General features: G+C 38.8%; 1 protein-coding gene across 5 annotated transcripts in view; it reads right to left on the reverse strand.

The window, feature by feature from the left end:
- Positions 1-19789, reverse strand: part of LOC118227722 — a 59670-nt gene that overhangs the window by 32808 nt on the left and 7073 nt on the right. The window lies entirely within an intron of this gene.

Below are 19789 nucleotides of genomic sequence, written 5' to 3' on the forward strand. Positions count from 1 at the left end.
GCATCAACAAGTCAATTCTCAGCAGACAATACCCCAACTAACCAGATATTCAAGATGTGGTTTTCAAGCTGTCACAAAGAAATTTGAAGAAAAGATTTTTAAAAAATTTTTATTGTGCAAAAAAGTTACCAAACAAGTGGAGACAAGTACAGGGACACCTAAACAAATGAAAGAGATTGTACAAAGTAAGACAACAAAAACAACAGAGACAAAAGGGGAAAAAGCAAACTGAGGAATACAACATGGGTTCAAACTGGTGGGTATGTAGTAAGAGCGAAGAATCGAGAGGGAGAGAAAAAAAAAGTAGAGAAAAAAATAAATAAATAAAATAATTAAAAAAATAAATAATACACAAAACCATTTTAAGAAGTTTGGTATGAATGTGGTTAGTATCAGGGTTGTCAAGGATGACTGTGTGTGTGTGTGTGTGTGTGAGTGTGTCAATGGATTACGTGTGGGGGAAAGAAGGAGGGAAAAGAAAAAAAAACTACAGATATATAATACTAAAAATTATAATTACAATAATATCAAATAGTTATACTAATTGTCCTAGAAATATTTTAATCGATAATAGTAGAAGCAAACAAAAGAGTGGTCGTTAAATATTACGAATATTATAAATATTGGGGGTAGCTTCCATACAGTACACAATGAAACAGGATTGCACAGTAACTGTGGAAATGTAATTGGTAGGATTAGGGTCCAAAGAGGAGTAAAAAGGTATATTAAATAAACTGCATGGTAATTACAGATATATTTTCTGACAGATTGGTGAAACTGACTGCAATAAACAATATTGTGGTGTGGGGATGGCTGGTTTAAGCAGCCACACCTGCCCTGGGTCAAGCTAATTAGACCAGGCTAATTAGATAATTGGTTAGGAATTAGATAATTGGCCAGGCTAATTGGACACGGGAACAGGGGTGGCTGCACCTGTGCGTAGTGAGGCAATAGAATGCACACAGATAAAACTGAATACAAAATTAAGAATGTGTCATTTCTGATTTGAAAAAAAGGAATGAGTGGATGAATGAGTAAATAAGTATAGTGAGTTCAAACTATGGTTGGTAGACAGGCAAGAAAAACAACAAGTTAGAGGAATCAGGTTTGTGAGAAATCATTGAGGGATGACCAGATAGGGTGGGGTTCTGTTGCAGTGTTATTGATGGAGGTGGATAACTTTTCCACGGAGATGTAATCTATGAGTCAGTTTTTCCAGTGTGCCATATGTATGGTGCTCCTTGATTTACAGTTCATGAGGACAGTTTTCTTGGCGATAGTTAGGGCCACGAGGAGTAATCTGATGTTTGTTTTGTTCAAATTGATTGCTGAAATATCTCCTAACAAGCAGAGTGAAGGGGATACTGGGATGTGGCAGCCCAGGAAGAGGGATAGTGACTCAGTGATTTCTTTCCAGAAGTGTTTAATGGGTGTGCAGTGTCAGCTGGCGTGAACATAGCTATCCGGGTTGTTTTGTGTGCAGTGTGAACAAATTTCTGATGCAAATCCCATTTTAAACATTTTTTGCCCAGTGAAGTGAAATCTGTGGAGTATCTTAAACTGTATAAGTTTTAGGTTGGCATTTTTGGTCATGAAGTAGATGTTTTTGCAAATTTGGTTCCAGAAGCCAGGATCAGAGGTAAAAGAAAGGTCTATTTCCCATTTCCTTGACGGTATGGCTAGTGTTTTATCACACTGCGATATTATTTTATATATTTTAGAAAGGAGTTTCTTCGGGGAAGGGATGTTCATTAAATCTGAAGCTGAGGGAGAAAGATCTAGATTGGTGGCCATAATGTTAAATTTGGATTGAATGGATGATTTTAGTTGCAAATATTCCAAAAATTGTTTGTTTCCGATGCCGTAACTTTGGACAAAGTGGGAGAATGAAGCCAGGGAATTATTATAGAAGATGTTTAAGATGTGTGATGCCTTTTTCAGTCCATGTGTGGAAATCGAGTGGTTTCTTGTTACTTAGAATGTCAGGATTGTTCCATATGGAAGTAAAATTAAATGGTGCAAAGGTGACATTTGTGATTTTGTGGAAATTCCACCAGGCTGTCAGAGTTGCAGCTATTGTTACCGTTTTGAAACAAGGATGGCGTTAGATAGTTTGACTAAGAAATGGTATATCTGAGATCTGGATGTCTTTACATACCGTTTGTTCTATATCTAACCATGTGTTATCAGATTGATTGGGGTGGATCCATTTGTATATATACTGAAGCTGATTTGCCAGAGAATAATGGTAAAAATGTGGAGTTTCCAGTCCTCCTTGTGTTTTGGGTTTTTGCAGAGTGGCCAGTTTAATTCTTGGTGTCTTGTTTTTCCAGTAGAATTTGGAGATGATTGAATCTAGAGATTTGAACCAGATGAGGGTGGGTTGAGTTGAAATCATTGAAAATGGGTAATTTATTTTAGGAAGTATTTTAACAGTAGATATTCTGCCCAAAATAGATAGTGGTAGGTTCATCCAACGGTCAAGGTCATAATTTATTGTTCTGAGTAGTGGGGTGAAATTGAGTCCAAACAGCTCTGACAGCCTGGGGGAAACATTAATACCTAGATATGTGATGTAAGCGGTGCATAATGGGATAGGTGCCGTATGGGTTGCCACATCCCAGCTGTTACTATGTAATGGAAGGATGGAAGATTTGTTCCAGTTAATAGAATAATCAGAGATATTGGAGTATGATTAAATAAGCTTTATTGTTTCTTGTAGTGATAAGTGAGGACTCTGTAGGAACAGTAGGATATCATCTGCGTAGAGACTAATCTTATGATGTGTTTTGGGTGTTTGGATTCCTTTTATGTGGATGTTCTGACGAATGGCTGCTGCTAAAGGTTCAATGAAAATGGTGAATAGAGAAGGGGAGAGTGGCCATCCTTGCCTAGTCCCTCTATGCAATGTGAAGCTTTGTGATGTTTGTCCATTGGTGATGACAATAGCTAGGGGAGCGGTGTGTAAAATCTTGACCGAGTTAATAAATGATTCCCCAAAGCCAAATTTTTGTAGTGTGGTAAAGAGAAATGTCCGGTTTACTCTGTCAAAGGCTTTTTCTGTGTGGCTATGATGTATCTGTCTGTTTAGCTGAAGAATAGTGCATTAGATTAAACAGTCTGCGTGTGTTACTGGATGCATATCTACCTTTAATGAAGCCGGTTTGATCTGGGTTAATTATGGATGGAGTGACTTTTTATATTCTGTGAGCTAATACCTTGGTGATAATTTATATATCTATGATGATGACAGAGATGGGACGATAGCTTGATGGCAAGGTTGGGTCTTTATTCGGTTTTGGGAGGAGTGAAATTACGGCTTTATTCATATTTGCTGGAAATCTTTAATTTTGTTTTATTTCAATTATCAATTTGTTGAAGAGCGGAGCTAGAATGGACCAGAAATGTTTATAGAACTCAGCAGGGAAGCCATCAGGTCCTGGTACTTTGTTATTGGGCATAAGGTTGAGGGCAGTGGAAAGTTCATCCTGCGTTATTGGTGAGTCAAGTAAATTGGTTTGTTCTTTACTAAGCTGTGGCAGGTCAATGCTTTTGAGAAATTAATTGATGTCCTCTTGATTTAGGTCTTTTTCCGATGAATATGAATTGGCGTAAAAGCTTTTAAAAATTTTATTTATCTCCTCGGGTGAATTTGTGGGCTTCCCTGCAGAGTCCTTAATGGTGGAGATGGTTGCTTTATTTCTTTTCTATTTCTTTATTTTGTTTAATTTGATTTGCTAAGTATTTACCACATTTATTGTTATGGTGGAAATTGTCTTGTTGAAGTCTGTGTATCATGAATTGAGTTTTCTTATTTATAATTTCATTTAGTTTGAGTTTATACTTCTTAATTCATTCTGGGTTGACTCTGTTGGGTTACTTGCATTAATATTTTCGAGTTGCTTGATTTTTTTTGTTCCAGTTCAGCTTCTTGTTCCTTATCTTCCTTTTTATTATATAAACGGAGAATGACATTATTTTATCTCTTAATACTGCTTTTCCTGTTTCCCATAGAAGAGTTGGTGATGACTCTGGGGAATCAGGAAGGATGCCCACTCTTTTTTATAATAGCTGTCAAACTCAGGGTCTTTGAAGAGCGATGTGTTGAAGCGCCATCTGGTGATGGGTTTATGTAGAATGGTTCTGTTCCATGTAAATGATACGGGGGCATGGTCGCTAATAATGAGCGACAGGGTCATCTGGCACCAAAGTGCACGCCTTTTCTACCATGAAAAGAAGTCTTACAAGCAATGGTCATGTACGGTGTGCAACAAGCAGAAGAGATTACAGAATGCAAAAGACCATGATGCATGGGGTGACACCCAGGGGCAGAAAGTCCTGAGTGATGAGTCCAAATTTGGCTCACATTTTTGTCTATTTAGTCTATTGATGCCTGTCTGCAGCCCAGTGGTGGGACTGTCATATTCTGGCAGCGCATTTCAACCAGAGGTTTAGGGGATCTGGCCTAAGTCAATGGAATTATGAATGCTAAGAAATATTAACATATCTTGATTCATCATGCTGTACCTTGGGAAAATGACTGATTGGCAAAAACTCTTCTTTCAGCAAGAATAACGACCCCAAACACACAGCAAAACACAATTAAACACTACTTGGAATGGAAGTCTGCAGATGTAACACTCACAGTATTAGACTGAAAGCTACGCAGGATCATTGAACAGTGATAAGAACAAAAAGCAGGAAAAGTCAAAAGAAAAGTTAGGGCAAATCCTGTAGCAAATCCTGAAGCTTGGAATAATTTATCAGAAGATTACCTTTAAAAAATTACACACCAATCTAGCGAAGCAAATTGAGTCCCCCCATTTTCAGCAGTGCAAAAGTTAGTAAGTTAATGGATGACCTTAATCGTAGATCAGAGCAATATGGTTTACTATTTCATTGCATAGCTCTTAAATGTAATAAATGCATCAAGTCTATGATCCATTGACATCACCCATATTTCAGTATCTTCTTTGGAAATGCCTTTCCAGGCCTGCACTGAAGCTGCTTTCAGTTCATTTTTGTTATGTCTCCTCTTCTGCAAGTGTCATACATGCTCAATTGGATTTAAATCAGGTGACTGACTTAGCCAGTACAAAACTTTCCACTTTTGAGTCATTTTTCCATGTAGGCAGTATGTTTGGGGTCATTATCTTGCTGCAGGATGAAGCTCCTGCCAGTTGATGAGGTTGGAGTCATTTCTTTGTACATAGCCAGACAAAATGCCTTTAGGGTATACTTCCAACTTCATCCTACTGTCACCATCCGCCGTTACATAATCAATAAAAACAACTGAGCCTTTTCCAGAAGCAGGCATACCTGCCTAAGCCATGACACTACCTCCTCCATATTTCACAGATGAGGCAGGGTGCTTTCAATCATGGGATGTGCCTTCCTTTCTCCACACTTTGGGCTTTCCGTCACTTTGGTTAAGGTTTATTTTGGTTTCATCTGTCCATAAAACATTGTTCCAGAACTATTCTAGCTTGTTTCTCTATTTTTTGGGGAATACTAATCTGGCCTATCAATTCTTGCTGCTGATGAGAGGTTTGCACCTTGCAGTGTAGCCTCTATAATTTTGCTCTCAAAGTCTGCTGTGTATGGTGGCTTGTGATATTTTCACCGCTGCTCTCTGGACAATGCTGGTGATGACACTTATCATTGTTTTAGCGTTTCTGATCTTGGGATTTGTCTGTCATTAATTGCAGTTCTCTTCTTTGGCTGATGTGTAAAGCGAGTCCACCAGTGCTTTCTTTCTTTTTCAAGACTTTCCAAACTGCTGTACATGATATACCCAGTTTCTGGGCAATCCTTCTTAATGAATTCTTCTGTCCTCTGAACTTACGGATAATTTTTTTTTCAGCCAAAGTTAGTCAGTCCTGTGATCGTCATGATGGTTTATGCCTCTGACTCTATCTTACAACCGGTGCAAAGTGGCGCCAAGTGCAACGCAAGTGTCTTTACAAGTTTCAGATCGACGCAGTTGTCATTTTCCCGTCCAGCGCCCACCTTGTTTAAATAGCAAATGTACTTGCGGCCATCTGAGCGCCCATGGGCGTGTTGGTGTTAAAATGAGGTGTGGTGAGGCGCATTGTTGGCGCATTGCTATCTTGTGGCAGTGGAAAGCGATTGCGCGATTGACCAACAAAAACCTGGTCTTCAGTCAATGGCGCAGTATTTTACTGTTATTTTAAGGGCACATTATTAAGATAGTAATATGCGCCCACATAGTCGGGTGCACACCACGCGATATAAAAATATTTAAAAAATACACAGCATAATGGTTAGTTATAATATTGGTAATATAATATTAATATTATATATATTAACATAATATTCATAATATAATATTTGGTGGAATCCTGCTGTTGCCGTAGATGGTCTGCTCGTGCGCTTTCACTTCGTGCACAAGCACATCTGTTTCCTCTGCAGAGAAGCGTTCTTTCCTACTACTTGGCAAATCCGCCATTATAATAGCAATCCGCCAAGGTGCAAGCGCACCTGGCTTTTAAAGGGAATGGGAGATTACACTCGATTGGTTAATTTCATGTTACGCACAAAACAGGCCTATGATTAATTAAGAGACTAAGTACAACCGATTTGAACCATGCGCCTTACTTTGCGCTCAGATTATCCACCGTTAAACTAGCAAAAGTGGATTTGGACACGCCCTAAATGCACTTGCGCCATGCGCTTTAAACCGTGCGCTTAGATTGTTAAAATAGAGTCCTCAATCTCCACAGATGAAAACAAAGGCTAAAACCAAGACTAGACACTCACTGATCTTTTATATGTGAACAATCCAAGCAAAAGGAAATAACTGCGCAACAGTTAACTCCTGTCAGTCATCCATTAAGTTACTTTTGCACAGCTGAAAGTGGGGGGACTCAACAAAACAGCGGTTTCTATAAAATGGTAACACATACACGCATGTAAATACAGACGCACATAAATACAGACAATCTGATTGTCTATACTTCTGTCTACATTCATCTTTCGATCTGAAATCCAAATGCCTCAAGTATATAGCAAAAATAACTAATTTCACTCTCATTCCCATACTTTTGAAGGGGAATGTAGCAATATCCAACCAACACCTACTGTTCATATACTGTAAATGGCTTTAATATGAATCTTTCACAGTAGCCTAAGACTGGAAACATAAATAAAATTATGCAAGATGGCTGTCATGCGTATCCTGCTGTCATTCAGAGCATCCTTTGTGCACATCCTCAAAAATGAACACTACACGTCCGCAAAATGCAAAACCCACGTAAACCACGTGGGCAGTGTACATTTTATGCCAAGTGATGTGACTGATGCTAGAAAGCCAATAAGGAAGGCGGAATCATCTGAAGAGAAGACATGATCTACCACCGAGTGGATCTACGTTTTAAACTTCCAATCAGACAAAAAGTAAGGAGACAAGTATGGGAAAAATATCACCCGGGACGCAACCAATTCATGGGCACGTAGGGCAATAAAATTCAAGTATGTTTCCAGCCCAAGACAGTAAAGTATAATATGGTCAAGAAGGAGTGTATAAATGGAAAATAATATCCTAAAAATTGACCTTTGAGGGACACAACAATTAAACTGGGAGATACAAAATTCCAACAAAGACCGAAAACTGCCTAACTGTGAGATAAGATAATGAATAAAATTAAAGCCACAAGCGGCGGTGGGAGGGGTCCAAGCATTGGCGCTATTGCGCCCCCTATGGAGTGATTTTAAAATGGTTTTGTCCTCATGATACACCTTCACCCAACATATCGACTGAATATCATAATTATTGTATAAAATATTGATGACTTATGGCCAATTTTGTGCTAAGAGACGCGGTTCGTCGAAGTTTGAGAAGTTCGTTGGTTGACAGCGGCCATACCGTTTATCCGATCGGGCCCATTTATATTGTGTTTATGTAGGTTGTTCCCCTGAGGCTCTGTATGCGATTTAGTGCTGATTGGGCCAAAATTGAAAAAGCCCTGTAGAAAAACCTGTTTTTCAAACTAGACCCGGCGGTGTCGGATTACTTAGTTGCCTTGCCATGGATGTCTCCTAGCCGCTTGCCATTAAGGCCTTTACTATGTCGTAACACTTAGATGGCATGTCGTAACACTTAGATGGCCCAGCGCCTATGTAGAGCTGCAGCGCTTATGCGCTGCAATGAAAAAAAGCGTCACACACATATTCCAATCCATTGCTCAGCTTAGCAGAGAATGCACATTTCAGAGCGCCTCAGAGACAGATAGAATAATAACACATATTTCAAATAATAAAGACGGCATTGAGAAAAAACGAAACAAAAAATGAAATATCAACTCCCTGCCATCCCTGCTACCTGCGTGCTACGCACAGAGTACCATATTATTTATTAACCCCTTAGCGCACATGCCAAATCTGGCCAATCCTTGCCCATTTAGGGGGTACCCTATTTAAAGCTTTATAACTCCAGATGTGAACACCACAAAGACTTGAAAAATGGCTTAAATGAAGCAAGACATTTGTACCATTTACAATACTAGCTTAGATTACTTTATATTCATAATTTTGGAAGAAAAAAAGGGAAACATCGTCTAGGCAAAAAATCAAAAATGAATTTGCTCTTTTTTAGTTCACAATGAAATACTGGGAGATTGCATATATACAGCAGGTTAAAGTATACATGTCCTGGATCAATAACGTTTTGACCACAAGTTCATAAAATGTAAGGGTGGATATGTTGAACTACTAAAGATCTATGAAGCAAAAACTAAGCAGTGTACCCAGCGTCTCCAAATCTACCCAAATGTCTAAATTATGCGTTGCTGTAAATCACAACAAATTCACATATTTCATTACAAAATAGAAGAGTTTGTAGAGTGCAGATCTCTGCCAGGTGTGTCAGCTTTGCTGATGCAACAATAGAGGCTACACAATCAATGCAACCAGACAAATACAATATTAAAAGTAGGCCTGGACGATAAAACGATAGCGATATGTACCGCGATAGACACTTCATCAATAGCAATAAGAAAATTGTTTGATAGAATGTTCGATAGTTTCGGACTTCCGGTGACACGCCCCGCGAGATGGTCGCATTGCACTAAGCTCCTGCTCGCTAACCCCCATTTTTAGCATAAATACTTCTGTTTCATGACTAAAGTGATTCCTGTACAGCGTTAATTGCTACCAAAGCATGATGGCGACCAAGAAAACGGCAAATTCCCCTCAAAAAGCACCTGAGGGTAAGCGTTTTAAGCCTGCCGTTTCAGACGACTTAGCCTCTGTAATTGCCCAGACTATTGATGCACAAAGAGACGTGCTGCGCGGCATAGTTTCCGACTTGTTGTCCGAGGCCTTGCGAGTAGCACTGGGGCCAATACAAGAGCGCATTTTCGAAAACGGAATAATGTTGCGGTCGCTCAAAGAAGAGATTAAATCGCAGGCTAAAGCCACGGAGAATATGTCCACTAAAATTGAGGCCCTGCAAGGTAAATGGACTGCATTTATATAGCGCTTTTATCCAAAGCGCTTTACAATTGATGCCTCACATTCACCAGAGCAATTAGGAGTTAGGTGTCTTGCTCAGGGACACTTCGACATGCCCAGGGTGGGGGATCAAACCGGCAACCCTCTGACTGCCAGACAACCGCTCTTACCTCCTGAGCTATGTCGCCCCAAGGTAATTTGTGTCAAACAAAAAATGACACTAACTAATGCCTCACGCAAATAGAAAAAACTCGACATGCCCAGGGTGGGGGATCAAATCGGCAACCCTCTGACTGCCAGACAACCACTTTTACCTCCTGAGCTATGTCGCCCCAAGGTAATTTGTGTCAAACAAAAAAGGACACTAACTAATGCCTCACGCAAATCGAAAAAACTCGAAAAGAAAATTAGCGACATGGAAGATCGGTCCAGAAGGAACAACGTTAGACTGGTCAACTTACCACCGGGGGCTTGAAGGTGACGATCCCATAGGCTTTTTGCAAAAAATGTTGCCACGGTGGATTCCAGGCCTTGCACCTCTGCGCCCATTGAAAACGATAGAGCGCACCGCATCTACCCAAGCGACTCCAAATCGACCAGACCTCGTTCAATGGTGTTTAGACTGCTGCGCTACACTGACCGCCAGGCCATACATGGACAAGCTCGTAAGGCACATCCAACCCTTGCGGACAGCCGTCGGCTATAGTTCTATGCAGACTACAGCCCTGGCACTGCGCAGCGAAGGAATGCCTTTAAGGAGGTCAGATCCAAACTCTGTCAGAAGGGCATGGACTCTTTTCTCATTTATCCTGCAATTTTGAAAGTCTCACACAAAGGAGAAAAGCTCTCTTTTGGCTCCCCGGAAAAAGTGGCTGATTTTTTGGCTGGTTTAGAAACGTCGTAGACGGCATCAACAGCGAGAAGAACCCTTTGACTTAATTCGGATAAATGGGCTAAACGGGCCCATAGCCAGCCTGCAGAGACATTAAAAGAGGTATTGTAACCGAGTTAATCGGCGATAGGAACATCCCGAAGCAGATGTCTGGTAATGCAAAAGTTTCATTTAATTTAGTATGGAAATATTTTTGTTTTAAATGTATAGAGCTTGATTAAAGGACAGAAATGAATGAAACAAAGAATTCATGTTAGGGGTTGATGTTTCTTTATAGTAAGTAATGTTCTGTTAGCATGTTTAACCAACCACAGCTGTCTCTACTGTGCTATGTAGGCTAACTCTTGAAGTTGCTTGGTCAGGATTCGCATCAAGTAACATGTAACGTTAAGAATAGCTAGGAATAGCCTATGGGTACATGGCTAATATTCTTTATGATGTTGCTGTGTGTTGCATTTGTTTTTAAGGATCACTTTATGTCTATATGCGATTTTATAAGGGCGTGTGGGTGTTTAGCAGCGAATGATGAACATCGCTTCGCGTTCGTCACAGATGTTAGAAACTGGGGGAATACTGGGAGAGGAGGTGGGAGGGGGCGCAGCAGCGCATGGTTGCATACATGGGATCCCTGTTTTGTTTACTTTTGCAATTCAAATATTCTTACACGATAGGTGTGTGTTTTTCGATGTATCTCCATCTGCTACATTTTTGGATAAAACCGCTAAAGATTACTTTAAAATGTTCGGGGCACATTGACAATGGCTAATATCATAGTTATCCCTCAATACTAGAGGGCTGAACTCACAATACAAGCGAGCCCAGGTCCTGGAACTCTTACATAGGAAGCGTTGCTACAAGAAACGCATCTATGCACAAATGATGTTACTAGATTACAAAACAGCCGTTATAAATTAATCTCCGAATCCAGCGATGGCTCGAAAACAAAAGGTGTAGCGATATTGGTTAAGTGCAACATAACTCTTTCCATAGAGACAATTAGCTCTGATCACACCGGTAGACTATGTTTTTGTTGTGCCTCTGTACAGGGCAAAAAGATGCCATTAGGTAATATTTATGCACATACTATATTTGACCCTCAATTCTTCCCCTGGCTAACTAAGGAATTATTGTTGCTGAATGAGTTTTCTTTGGTTGTGGGAGCCGACATGAACACTTTTTATGACAGCAGATTGGACAGGTCAAACCAGTCTATCACAAATACTCAAGCCTTATCCTCAAAAGCACTATGACGGTTTTCTAAAGATTTGAATTTGAAAGATATATGGTGAGCACAGAACCCTACTGCTTGGGATTACACTTACTTCTCTCCAAACCACAAAATGTTTTCTAGGATTGATTATATTCTTTTATCCCCTGAGTTAAGTCCATCGGTGAAGGATATTCATTTTCTCCCAAGATCCCTGTCAGATCATAATGCCATTATAGTCTCTTTTAATTTAACTGCTATTCAGGGCAGGCCCTCTAGGTGGAGATTCAACACCTCACTTCTCCATAATGAAGAATTTCTTCCACAGCTTAAAACAAAACTTCATGAATTTATTAATATTAATAAAGATTCAGTTACAGATTCGGCTTTTATTTGGGCTGCTATTAAAGGTTTTATACGTGATAATACAATTTGGTTTCCTTCCCATTTTAAAAAGAAGAAACTACAGACAATATCCCAATTAGAGCACAATTGTCTTAAACTGGAGAAAATTCTGAAGTCAAATTATTCAAAAGAGATTTTAATTTAATTTAATTTAAACTGAACATAGCAAGAAGTGAATTGAATAATCTGTTAAGACAGCGTGTTGAATATTTAATGCACATCACCAAACATAAATATTACTCAGAAGGGAGTTGTCCCAGCTGGCTTCTCGCTTTGACGTTAAAACGCCAGGAGAACAGTTTCCACATTCCTTCAATTAACTGTCCAAAGAAAGGATGCCTCTTCAAAACAGCTGAGATCAATGAGGCTTTCAAAGTCTACTTTTCAAAATTATATGTCTCTGAGAAACAGACCTCCTCAAACGGCCCCTGTCAGGACTTCTTGCAGGACCTGGACCTCCCCACTCTCTCTCAGGAGGTTTCCTTGCAACTTGATTCCCCAATCTCTTTAGAGGAATTACACCAAACTTTGAAACTCACCAATAAGGGGCGCTCCCCTGGGATTGATGGCATACCGGCCTAACTATATTTAGCTCTTTGGGAAATTGTAGGTCCTGTTTGGTTGTCTACTATTAACGCTGCTATCGCAAAGGGTCATTTCCATCGGTACCTTAATACTGCATTAATCACAGTACTCCCCAAATCTGGTAAAGACCTCCAAGAATGTACAGGCTATCGTCCCATTTCCTTAATTAATTCCGACATTAAAATATATGCTTGTACTATTGCTCTGCGTTTGTAGCAAGTTGTTGGCAGCTTAATTAATCATTATCAATCAGGTTTTATAAAAGGCTGCCAGGCTTCAGACAACATCCGCCGATTGTTGCATGTCATTGCTGAAGCTGAGAAAATAGCCTCACGGTCTCTTATTTTTAAATGCGGAAAAGGCTTTTGACCGTTTAGAGTGGCAGTACTTGTGGTGTGTTCTAAAAAAATTCAATTTTGGTGATAAATTCATAAATATGATTCAAGTCTTGTATGCCAATCCTTCAGCAAGAGTTTCTACAGGTGGATTGTTCTCAGAGCTTTTTAGTATCTCTCGCGGATCCAGACAGGGCTGCCCTCTTTCCCCTTTGCTTTTTGACCTATCAATAGAACCATTAGCTCAGCAGATTCGTCAAAGCACACTGGTCTCCCCAATAAAAATCGGGTCCTCCAGCCACTCTATTTCATTGTATGCAGACGACGCGCTGTTATACCTGTCTGACCTACAACAGTCTCTTCCAAACTCTAAGTCTCTTCCTCTACTCAAAATTATTAAGGACTTTGGTTCACAATCAGAGTTTAAAATTAACCAATCCAAATCAGCTCTGATGCTACTTAATGCAAAGGCAAAAAGAATTAACATCCCACATTGCATTCCAGGCGTTCGAGAAGTGACCTATTTAGACATTGACATATACCCATCTATAACCTTAATTGTGAAAAACAACTACGCAAAAAATATCAATAAAGTACAGTGTGACATAAACAGATGGGTGCCACTACCATCATCAGTTCCTGCTCGGATTGCCTGTATTAAAATGAATATTCTTCCCCGCATCAATTTTATTAGTTCTATGTTGCCAGTACCTCCCTCGATAAACTACTGGTCAAGGCTTGACTCCCTGTTAAAGAAATTTGTCTGGAAAGGCAAGCGCCCCTGTATAAAACGGTCTACTTTGCAGCGCAAAAAAATTCAAGGTGATTGGGATTGCCCCAACTTCAAATTATATCACTGGGCCTTTGTGTTACGTACATTAAAACATTGGTTAAGCCCCGACATAGGTCCACCATGGAAAGAAATAGAACTAAATATAATTCAGCCAATCAGGTTACAAGATTTTCTGTTTTCAGGTCTTAGTCAAAGAAAATGTGCTCTACCTTGTGGTGTCCTAATAACATATGTTCTACAAACATTTGTGGCTGTGGAAAGATTTCTGGGTCTTAAAAAAAGTTCATATAAACATTCACCCATTTGGAACAATTTAAATCTCTTAACAGGCGGCAGATCATTCACTTTAAACGCATGGGCACAAAAGGGTATACTTGAGGATATTGCTGGTCATGATTCTATTCTTGAGTTCCAGGACCTAGTGTCTCGCTACGGGATCCTAAAAAACTCTATTTTCTTTTACTTGAGACTGAGATCTGCACTGAAGGCATATAAAGTACACTGGGGCACAGATCTGATTTGCCACCCGGTAGTAGATTGGATTGTGGGGGCAGAACCAAAAGGCAAATCCTCGTACATTTATACACAGCTAATGACAAATTCCACTCTGCTCTTCCCTGGCTCAACATTATGGGAAAAAGACCTAGAGCAAAGGGGTGGGACAATAAATTGGGACATGGTATGGAAAAGTATCCCTGGTGTATCAAAGAACCCCAGTCACCAATTCATTCATTTCAAAATCTGCCATAGAACCTACATGACTCCATGGAAAAGACATCTTATGGGTTTAACATCCAGGAACAATACTCCAGGAACAATTGGTACTTTGATGCATGTCTTATGAGATTGTCCTGAGTTGCAGAGATTTTGGGCTCAGATAATTGATATCACTTCCTTTATTATCAGCAAACCTCTACCTTTGGATCCTGTCCTATTACTTTTAAATTATGTAACAAGATGTATGCTCTCTGGAAAAGAATGTAATCTCTGGTTAGCTGGGATGTCTGCTGCTAAAAAAAAATCATTGTTCAGCATTGGCTCCCTCCTCACCAATTATCTGTCAAACACTGGTTGCAGTCTTTTTTGGACATTGTATACCTGGAGATATCATCGGCCAGGGTCAATGATGCTAGACCTGGCACCCAATGCTAGACCCAATATGTTTCATTTATAATATCCCATGTATGCGGGATTTGGGGGGGGGGGGGAGGTTGAAGGGTTTTTTGTTTTTTCTTTGCTGTGAAACAATTAATTCAATAAAAAATTGACTGAATTAAATTAACTGCCAGGAAAGCACATAACAAATATGCAAAGTTCGGTTGCATGAACAAACCCCAAGCGTGCTCCCACCCTGGCTCATAAACAGCCTATCATATCCCTTGATAACGGAGCGTGTTCATTCAACAGGTGTATTGTTCGGTTGCACCATCGACATGTGACACAACAACAGAAACAGTGTGGTGTGAGAAAATGAGTGCAGACAGTGAGGAAATTGTTGATAAAAAAGGTCTGCTCGCCAGTATGGCAGTTTTTTGGTTTTTTAAAGTCTGACCGATATAGTTTCATAGTTTCATTCATTAAAGTTTGACAAGGCAGGGTACAGCAGCATAAAAAACAGTTTTTAAACAGTGAATCCTGAAATGCGTCAAAAATAACAGCGATCAATGTCATAAGCAACATATCAGAACACCGCTGTGTGTAAACTGTGCAGGAAAACCAATACAACAAACTTATTTTATCACCTTAGCCGCTTCCACCTTTGAGTACGCTGTTATAAATTTTTCCCGACCGTGAAAACTGCCTGACTTGTTTACATTTTGGACAGATGTGGGTAAATCTGGGTAAATCTATTGCTGTTTCCGTCGCAGCACTTTCAAGTTTCGACACAAGCAATATTGGAAGTGCTATCCTAAAATTTCTTCTTACCGAGTGCCTGACCCGCAACCGTAGAAATGTGTTAACAGGGCGGCACAATTATATCGAGAAATACCACCTTTTGGGAAAAAACGCTATATTCTGAAAATGAATTTAGATCAAACCATTAGGGCTGGGCCGGTTATTACATAATTATGCGATAGACGGTCATCGATACACACACAAAAAATCCATAATAATCGCCATTTGTTCATGTTCTTCTAAAATATATACTTTTTCATAAAGTTGTTGCCAAAATAATCTACCTTTCCTATAAATATACATAAATAATTAAATGTATGCTTAAACACTACATGATCCCTCTAAAACAAAGCCGACAATACTTCTCTCTGCAACAATCTTTAAATCGCGGACTGTCTGTGAAGTGCGCTGTCTTTGAAGATGCTCCTCCGCTAATCTGGGAGGGGGTTGGGCAACATTGCAAAGGAAGCATTGTTTTTAATCATCTTTTTGCAGTAGACTAGGGTGGATTCAGCAAATGTGGGACATCAACAGAAGTGGGACACTTAAGCTTTGCATTACTCTGCCATGTAAGAATCAACAGCCGATCAAAACAAACATTCTTGAATTGTTGCTACAATAGTTACCGTCATTCAACAATTGTTTTTATTGGACTGCCATCTTTACAGTGGGCGAGGTCAGCCGTCAAACTAAGACTGATCATTGCGAGTGAACTGTAAGTGGATCGGCATGTGAAATGACACTTAGGAATGATAAGGTTACTAGGTTAATAAAAATGAGTCAAAAGCGTCCTCTTTTGATCTGCAATATAGTGTATAAAACACTGGTCAAATACAAATGTTTTTTTGTCATATTGTCTTGAGTTTTTATGATTAAGGGGGGGGTTTTGCACGGTCCCACTTCTGCTGAACATGTTAGGTAAAGTGGGACAGTGTTTTTCAGGTGAAGTGGGTCAATGTTTTAATCAGTACTGGTGTAATAAACATACAATTTACCAGTTTTATATACTTACGTGCTAGTTTAAACCACACTGATGATTATTTGGTGTCTGTCAGTACTTCACATCTTACTGTTTTTATAATAACAAGTAAAATTTTTTACACAAAAAGTATGATAAAATCATAAATCTTATTGATATTTTTTGCTCATTTCAGGAAACTGTGCCACCCAGTGATAGAACACAGTTGCATGTAAGGCCAGTGGTAGAGAAGAGACAAATGATGAACTGTTCAGAATTCCTTGCCTTTATGTGATTTTAGTTCAGATTGCATCGGAGTTAGTGTGTGTGTGTGTGTGTGTGTGTGTGTGTGAGAGAGAGAGAGAGGGAGAGAGAGAGCAACACATTTTCAGTGAAAAAGAACTTATTTAAAATGGAAAGAAATCACTAATGTTACAAATCCCATAGGAATTCTATATACATGGTTTTGAAGTATGTGCATGCCTGTATATTTTCCTGGCTATACAATGAATAAGTAATATATTATCATATTTCTTTTTGCACTTTAACAGTAAGAATCTGGACTCTCTGTGTACCAAAAATGATAAAGATCTGAGACTCCTAACTTATGTCTCTCGAGATTATTTCATGGATAATCAAAAAACTTGAAACCCTACTAAATACTAAAAATAGTATGTTAAGAAAAACACGCAATACTGCCTTATACATTGGCCAATTTGAAAAAAATTTAACAGATTTGCGATCAGCTCAACTAGCTTGACAAGTGTACCAAAGGAATTTCAAAACTTCCACTAAGGACATTAATGGGTTAAGCTTGAAATGACTGTCCCACTTCACTATATGTGCTGTCCCACTTCACCTGAATAGGGTGTTTATCTTCTATACAAAAACACATTTCAAAAAAGTTTCCACACATAGATGTTAATAAGACATAAAACAATACATAGAAACATCACTGGTGCAAGTAAAAAAAATTTGATAGTCTCCTACTGAATTTACCAAAAAGTGTCCTACATTTGCTGAATCCACCCTATGTAATAATAATAATAATAATAACAATAATAATAATAATAATAATATATTAGTATTACTGTTGTAATTACGTTAATATAGGCGAATAACGTTGTGTAATATAGTCTTATCAATAAAGATTTCACGTGGTTTGAATAAACCGAAGTTCCTAACATTTCTGAGAGTTGCAGCAACTTACAGCGCTCTGATTGATGGAATGAAATCATCTCATCCCGTGAACGCACGTGACCTGTCTCACAATTTCGCTGACAAGAACAGAGACTTGAGGTAAAATCAAGATGGAGCTTGTTGGCAAAACCAACGTTACATTGCCAATTTGGACCCATTTTGGATTTAAACCGAATGAAGACGGAGAACCAGACGATTCAAATAAACCAATTTGCCGAATTTGCAATACAGAAATACCCGTAAAACAATCTAGCACAACAAATCTGAGAAATCACCCCAGAACGCACCACCCAAGCTTATCTGCTCAACTTGGACTTACATCCGAAACTGCTACACCATCTACATCTGGCCAGGAGCAGTTGAGTGTGGCCCAAGAATTTTGCCCGAGGGGTGAAATATAAGCGGGACAATGACAAATGAAAAGCTCTGACCAACAGCCGTAACCAAATTAATTCAACCGTCACAGTCGGAAAGAGAGACAATACCGGTCTGTTTTATTATTGTTTAGCATTGTAAAAATAAACATTTTACTTATTTGATTTGTTCCAAAACATCTGGAAATGTTAAATATTTGTTCTGATTAAAGAAATAAATGTTAATAAAGGGTTCATCCTGTTCTACTTATGCTGCCTTTTTGTAAATGAAAAGACCGTCGGTTTGACCAAAATAAATTCATTTGATTTAATTTGACTGTCGCTAATTAAAAGCACATTTTCAGCTCTCCTAACAGGCAATTTCGATCAGTTTTATTTCGTTTCATTTATTAACACTGTCACTACTAAAATATGCTATAGGCCTATTGTTTCATTTCCTACTTAATATCTAAGAATGTTTAGGGAACTTAAAACATGAATGTTTAGCACTGTAAAAATAAATATTTTATTTGTTTCAAAAAGTTTGGAAATGTTTAACATTTGTTGTTTATAGAAATAAGTGTTAATAAAGGTATGTTGTTAATTATATTCAACTTATACTGCCTTTTGCGTCCAGCGACTTGGCTTACAACTGTGAATATGTACGGATTCCTAGACGTGCTGATAGCGACCACCCTTTCTCATATTAATCTCAAATACGGAAGGTAGGACACTTCTACAGTATGCTAGAAAATTTATGTCAAGTTCCATTCATTTATATGGGGTGGTCGATACACGTTCCCTTAGCAACCAAAAGAGCTCCCTGCACCACCTCTGACTTATTTGCGGACACAGAAAAAAAATCCAGAAAGTACTGAAAAAATGGATTTTAAGTTTGGCTGAGAAAACAATGTTGGATACCTTATATGAGCGTTGTCAGATACTCCCAATCTCTCTGGAAAGGCAGATTGTGGAGACATTTTAATTGTTCACAATCTAATATTGTCATATTGCCCACCCCTACATCACGTGTTTGATCAGTGGTGAGAAACGTATGTCACCACGCATTTACGCCAAGATGGTGATGCGCAGAAAGAACGCAGCCAGAAAATAATCAGTTTCATCGTTAACATGGTACAATTTTTTATTTGATCGGTTTATGAAAAGGTTTAAACTACCCCTCTGCAACCGATTGAAATTTCAATCGGTTTGGGCCTGATAATTCTGATTGAGGTGTTTATATGGAGCATTTTCATTCTGCTTGGGCTTTTAAACCAATTTTAAATTATAATAAAAAGAATATTAGGCTCCATGTAAACCCAGCTACTAAAAGTAAAATTATTTTTAAAAGGCCATTAAAAATTATTAATAATTATCGATATCGACTGAAATGAAACATTTTATTGTGATAAAATTTACCATGTGCCACTGAAAATCTCAAAAACGCTGATTCAGTGAAGTAACCCTAAATGTGGTGACATGTTAGCCAATTTCATTCATATCAGCCACGATGTGTTAGACAGAGCTAATGTCGACATTATAGTCTGGCACTTTCATTTCAAATCTGGACAGGAACAATTCCAAAAGACCAGCCATGTAAATGATCAATTTCAACGTAAAAATGCCAACAAAATAATTGCCTCAGATTAACATTAACATACCTCGTTAGTTGGCGGATTATTTTGTTGGTATTT

This window comes from Anguilla anguilla, chromosome 5 (assembly GCF_013347855.1).
Source record: "Anguilla anguilla isolate fAngAng1 chromosome 5, fAngAng1.pri, whole genome shotgun sequence".
Lineage (NCBI taxonomy): Eukaryota > Metazoa > Chordata > Actinopteri > Anguilliformes > Anguillidae > Anguilla > Anguilla anguilla.